Below are 6,841 nucleotides of genomic sequence, written 5' to 3' on the forward strand. Positions count from 1 at the left end.
CACCTTTCTCTTGGCTATACCAGCTAATCCAGTACAGCGCAGTTAAATGGACTCCGTAGTTAACATTTGCTACATTTGTCTTACCGAAGTTAAACTTTTTTTAGGCCTCAGTAATTAAACGTAACTATTTTACACGATAATGCTGTCTCACTCTTTCATATCCACAGACTTAGCTACTCCCTCCTCCTCAGACCCCTTCGATCAATCAGTGACATACTGTAATTGGGAAGGTGCTTGGCCAAATCCTTGGTCTTCAGAGCTGGAGAACGCACTTATCCGATAGTGGGGGATCATAGGTTTTTGTGAGGATGGGGCGACCATAGCTTTGTGTATTTCTTAAAAGTATATGAGAATAAAATACATTATTCTATCACGTCTTTTGATATTCTCATTTTTGCCTGTTGGCTATCACTGTTATCACTCGATGTTTGCAGTGAAGCAGATGCATTATTCCAGAGTTGGTGAGTTCAAAACACTACCTTGCCTCCAACTGAAAAAGCTGCTGACAAAGCAGAATGTCACTGACTACTGTAATGTGTAAACATGTTTGTCATTTAATGTGATTGCTCCCATTAATTCAGCATATTGGTAATGCTGCAAACAGAAGAAGCACAGTTGCGCTAGTTTAAATGACATGATGCTCAATTGCTCCCTTCGATGGACACAAGATGGCGATATTCAGCTTGCAATAGCAATGACCTTGTCTTTCACATTTGTCTCCTAGATTCCCTTGGAGGCTTTTAATTTACACTGAACAAAAATATAAACGCAACATGTAAAGTGTTGGTCCAATGTTTCATGAGCTGAAATAAAACATCCCAGATATGTTCAGCTGCGCACAAAAAGCTTATTTTATTCAGATTTCGTACACAAATGTGTTTACATCCCTGTTAGTGAGCATTTCTCCTTTGCTAAGATAAATCCATCCACCTGACAGGTGTGGCATATCAAGAAGCTGATTAAACAGCATGATCGTTACACAGGTGCACAATAAATGGCCACACTAAAATGTGCAGTTTTGTCACACAACACTATGCCACAAATGTCTCAAGTTTTGAGGGAACGTACAATTGGCATGCTGACTGCAGGAATGTCCACCAGAGCCTTCAACGTGGTTTTAAAGAATTTGGCAGTACGTCCAACTGGCCTCACAACCGCAGACCATGTGTAACTATGCCATCCCAGGACCTCCACATCCGGCTTCTTCACCTGCGGGATCGTCTGAGACCAGCCACCCAGACAGCTGATAAAAATGGGTTTGCACAACCGAATAATTTCTGTACAGACTGTCAGAAACCGTCTCAGGGAAGCTCAACTGCGTGCTCGTCATCCTCACCAGGGTCTTGACCTGACTGCTGTTTGGTGTCGTAACCGACTTCAGTGGGCAAATACTCACCTTTGATGGCAACAGGCACGCTGGAGAAGTATGTTCTTCACGGATGAATCCCGGTTTCAACTGCACCGGGCAGATGGCGCCATGTGGGTGAGCGGTTTGTTGATGTCAACGTTGTGCACAGAGTGCCCCATGGTTTCTGTGGGGATATTGTATGGGCAGGCATAAGCTATGGACAACGAACACAATTGCATTTTATCAATGGCAAGTTGAATGCACAGAGATACCGTGACGAGATCCTGAGGCCCATTGCCATGCCATTCATCCGCCGCCATCACCTCATGTTTCAGCATTATAATGCACGGCCCCATGTCACAAGGATCTGTACACAGTTCCTGAAAGCTGAAAATGTCCCAGTTTTTCCATGGCCTGGATACTCACCAGACGTCACCCATAGAGCATGTATGAGATGGTCTGGATCAACGTGTACGACCGCGTGTTCCAGTTCCCACCAATAACCAGCAACTTCGCACAGCCACTGAAGAGGAGTGGGACAACATTCCACAGGCCACAATCAACAGCCTAATCAACTCTATGCGGAAGGAGATGTTGCGCTGCATGAGGCAAATGGTGGTCACACCAGATACTGACTGGTTTCCTAATCCATGCCAATACTTTTTTATTTATTTATTGCTGATAGCCACGTTATCAAACTGGGAGCTCATCACGTGGTTTGCATTGTGATGTTCTTCAGAATTTAGATGGGTGGTTTTATTCAGGAAATACAGTATGAATCCAATCAGTGGACTTCAGCAACTGGATACATACATGCATGAATAGTTCCCCTTTATTAAAGATGTGATGGTGGCTAAAGCAATGAATGTGAGATTCTTTCATAAGCATTTACAGTGCCTTCAGAAAGTATTAATACCCCCAGACTTACTCCACATTCTGCCGTGATATATTTAAGCCATAACAAAGGGGTTGAATATTTAATGACTCAAGACATTTAAGCTTTTAATTTTTTTATACATTTGTAAAAAGAAAATAGAAAAACATAATTCCACTTTGACATTATGGGGTATTGTGTGTAGGCCAGTGACAAAACATTTCAATTTAATCCATTTTGAATTCGGGCTGTAAAAACAAAATGTGGAAAAAGTCAAGGGGTATGAATACTTTTTGAAGGCACTGCACATTCTTCACCAGCAATTGTGTATTTTCTACCAGTGTTATGGTAAGGAGCTATGGCATTTTAAGAGCACCATGATTTAAAAATTGTGAGGCATAAAAGACTCACGTTCACATTTCTACTGTTTCTGATCGTCACGATTGCATTCGAGAACCTTAGCAACATTACGATGAAATGGGTAACGACGTAGAACATGGAACAGGAGATGGGGCATTCATTTGCCAGTGGGTCCTTTATATGCAGGTAATAATAATAATATGCCATTTAGCAGACGCTTTTATCCACTACCTTGGCGTTACAAGCGCCGTGCTCTACCAGCTGAGCTACAGAGGACCACTGTTATGAACAGCATGGGGCGGCAGGTAGCCCAGCAGTTAATAGCGTTGAGCCAGTAACCGAAAGTTCGCTGGTTCGAATCCCAGAGCCGACTAGGTTAGAAATCTGTTGATGTGCCCTTCAGCAAGGCACTTAACCCTAATTGCTTCTGTAAGTCGCTCTGGACAAGAACGTTTGCTAAATGTAACTTCTGTCATTGTTGGTCTGTTTTCTTATCAATCAATGAGTGTCTGTCAACAAGAATACCAACACATAGGAAACCCTCACGCCGGTCATATAAACACTTGTTATATCAGTATTTGATATCACATCCCTGAACAAGGCAGTTGTCTCCACACATCCCCATAAGGCAGTTATTTCTCAGCACACATCTATTGCGACTGTGTGCCTGACTGTTTAAGTGGCCAAGAACAACATGATGTTGTTTCATTACTATTTAGTCTTAGCACGAAATACCCTCCAGAACGAAGATAGCTTAGTCCTAATTGGTCCACGAGCAAGTGATGCAATGTACATGGTCACCCCATTGGCTCTAGAGCTGGAGGTGGATTACCTAGGTGACTTCTAGAAGCCACAGCGCACAGTACAGTAGTTTACACCGATCTCCAGTTTCTATTTCAGCCTCAGTGTTGGTATAGAGACGGGCACAGAGAAACGTCTGTGAGCAGGGTTTCATTAGAATGAAGATGTATTCAGTTTGGGGATTGCATCCGCCAATTAACTATATCCAATGTGAAAGATAACTGAATGTTGACATTGTACATGGCAACTTTTAGATTCTGTCTCTTTTCTCCGTAGAGTCGATATCCAAGTAAATATGATCATGATTCTTTTCGGCTAGGCGTAAGAGAGGGATGTAATTCCTCTTAGGAAGGTTGTATGGCCCTGGTCATCAAACCAGAAATAGGCTGTACATTTACATTTTCATTTTAGTCATTTAGCAGACGCTCTTATCCAGAGCGACTTACAGTTTTCATACTGGCCCCCCCCCCGTGGGAAACGAACCCACAACCGTGGCGTTGCAAGCGCCATGCTCTACCAACTGAGCTACAGGGGACTATACTACTGACAAACCGTAACCGACTGGTCGGCTGAATGGGAGCCAGCAAATGTCCGAAGGGACACTTGCTCAAACCTGCCAACGTCCCTATTTTATCAGCAAAGCAAAACTCAGTTGCTAATCTTGTTTACAAACCACTATGACGCAAAATGGCTACCTGACAAAGAAAGCATAGCTGATTTCATTTTTACATTCGCCATAACACATACTATTATTTCACAGACACTGCCCACATATGATGTGACACTGCCATAAAGCCATCTAGTCCATAAGCTATTTATCTGTGCACAACTTATTTATTAAATAGTATATTAAATAAAGTATTGCGCTAGTAATGTCTCTTAAATGCTACAATCCAATAGATATAGAACCAAAATTTAGAACCAACATTTGAGAAGTTTAAAAATATTCAGAGCATCTTTTTGAAAATGTAATCCTGTAAGAAATAATGTATTACCCCTCCCCCCTCAGACTCCAGCCAATGGGCAATGTAGGCCTATAGAGCAGTCAGGAAAAAATATGATACCCTAGTCTACATATCTCCCTTTAAGACCAGCATAACCTCAGTATCTACAAAGTCCAACAGAGCGACGTCTCCTCCTAGCCTCTGACGCTCCCATGTCGGGATACAAAAGAAACCCGGAGAAGATGGAATCGTTGGTGTTGTCTGCATACACCCCCCCCCCCAAAAAACTCCTTATCTCCATAGATCTGCAGCCACACCTCGTCCCCAGACTCCAGCTTTCAGTATGATGGCCCCCCGAGGCCTGGTCCACATTGCCCTCGTGGTACTGGTCATAGGTGAACATGACGGGCTTGTCATTCTTGAACAGGCTCACCCGAGAATCTTTTGGTGTAGACGGTGAGGTGGTACGTGACGAAGTAGATCCCGGGGAGGGAGCAGTGGAACTTTCGTAGTGCCGCTGCTCGTTGTGGAATAATTAGTTGAAGTGGATGGGCACGTTGGTGGCGGGGACGGGATCTGTCAGGCCCACGCTGAAAGAAGAGTGATACGACAGGGGCGCTCTCGCTCTGCGCCCCCCTTTAGACCAGGGTTGCCCGGGAAACTACGAGGACCAGGAGGGCCGTTGTCGCCCTTCTCGCCGGGCTCTCCCTTCTCACCTGGTTCACCTGTACACACAGAGACCAGAGTCAGGGAGGACTCCGATGTCTGTATTGATGGTAATTGACTGTGCCTCATGGATAAAATGACAGGTAAGTCATTGCGGGTTACTGTGATTAGATTTACTGTGAACTTTAGATTATGTACGTAGCAGCAGCACAGTACATTTGGTCTTTCCCGTCTCTCCCTGGTTGCCCACTGTGCCCTGGAGTGCCTGGCACTCCTCCCATCCACATGGCACAAGGTTGCCGGTCGTCAGGCGGGCCAACTTCTGTCCCAGGACCCTCGGGCTCTGCCACTTCCTCCGCTGCCGCCTCGTCATTTTCTGCAGCCGCCTCCTCGGCTGGTTCCTCTACTCCATCTTCCTCCTGAGCCAGGCTCAAGTCCCCGGCCAGGATCAGCCTCAAAAGCAGGCTCCCCAGCAGCTTCATGGCTCTTTCTATCTAACCCCTCAACCTTTGACACTAATGGAACAATGAACAAAAACACACAGGTTAGTCTGTGATCTCTCACTTTGGGCCAAGGCAACGCCCCCCATACCCAAGGCAAGGATTCGTAAATACACTGAACAGAAATATAAACGCAACATGTAAAGTGTTGGTCCCATGTTTCATGAGCTGAAATAAAAGATCCCAGAAATTTTGCATATACACAAAATGCTTATTTTGCTCAAGTTTTGTGCACACATTTATTTACATTCCTGTTAGTGAGCATTTCTCCTCTGCCAAGATAATCCATCCACCTGACAACTGATTAAACAGCATGATTGTTACACAGGTGCACCTTGTGCTGGGGACAATAAAAGGCCACTCTAAAATGTGCAGTTTTGTCACACAACACAATGCCACAGATGTCTGAAGTTTTGAGGGAGCGTGCATTTGGCATGATGGACGCCCACCAGAGCTGTTGCCAGAGAATTGTATGTTAATTTCTCTACCATAAGCCACCTCCAACGTCGTTTTAAAGAATTTGGCAGTAACCACGCCAGCCCAGGACCTCCACATCCGGCTTCTTCACCTGCGGGATCATCTGAGACCAGCCACCCGGACAATTGATAATTCTGTGGGTTTGCACAACCAATTTCTGCACAAACTGTCAGAAACCGTCTCAGCGAAGCTCATCTGCGAGCTTGTCGACCTCACCAGGGTCTTGACCTGACTGCAGTTCGGCATCGTAACCGACTTCAGTGGGCAAATGCTCACCTACGATGGCCACTGGCACACTGGAGAAGTGTGCGTTTCACAGACGAATCCGAGTTTCAACTGTACCAGGCAGATGGCAGACAGCGGCGTCATGTGGGCGAGCGGTTTGCTGATGTCAACATTGTGAATAGAGTGCCCCATGGTGGCGGTGGGGTTATGGTATGGGCAGGCATAAGCTATGGACAACGAACACAATTGCGTTTTATCGATGGCAATTTGAATGCACAGAGATACCGTGATGAGATCCTGAGGCCCATTGTCGTGCCATTCATCCGCCGCCATCACCTCATGTTTCAGCATGATAATGCACGGCCCCATGTCGCAAGGATCTGTACACAGTTCCTGGAAGCTGAAAATGTCCCAATTCTTCCATGGCCTGGATACTCACCAGACGTCACCCATAGAGCATGTATGAGATGGTCTGGATCAACGTGTACGACCGCGTGTTCCAGTTCCCGCCAATATCCAGCAACTTCGCACGGCCACTGAAGATGAGTGGGACTCCATTCCACAGGCCACAATCAACAGCCTGATCAACTCTATGCAAAGGTAATGTGTCGCGCTGAATGATGCAAATGGTGGTCACACCAGATAC

General features: G+C 45.4%; 1 pseudogene across 1 annotated transcript; it reads right to left on the reverse strand.

Moving 5' to 3' along the window:
- Positions 1–4,484: 4,484 nt before the first annotated feature.
- LOC311146323 lies at positions 4,485–5,475 on the reverse strand (annotated as a pseudogene). The gene is made up of 2 exons: positions 5,210–5,475; positions 4,485–5,111 (listed from the first exon to the last, which is right to left on the reverse strand). The product of its transcript is annotated as an uncharacterized misc_RNA (transcript).
- Between the last annotated feature and the right edge of the window lie 1,366 nt (positions 5,476–6,841).

The sequence above is a fragment of the Coregonus lavaretus genome (genome assembly GCF_964263955.1).
Source record: "Coregonus lavaretus genome assembly, chromosome: 19".
Taxonomy (NCBI): Eukaryota; Metazoa; Chordata; class Actinopteri; order Salmoniformes; family Salmonidae; genus Coregonus; species Coregonus lavaretus.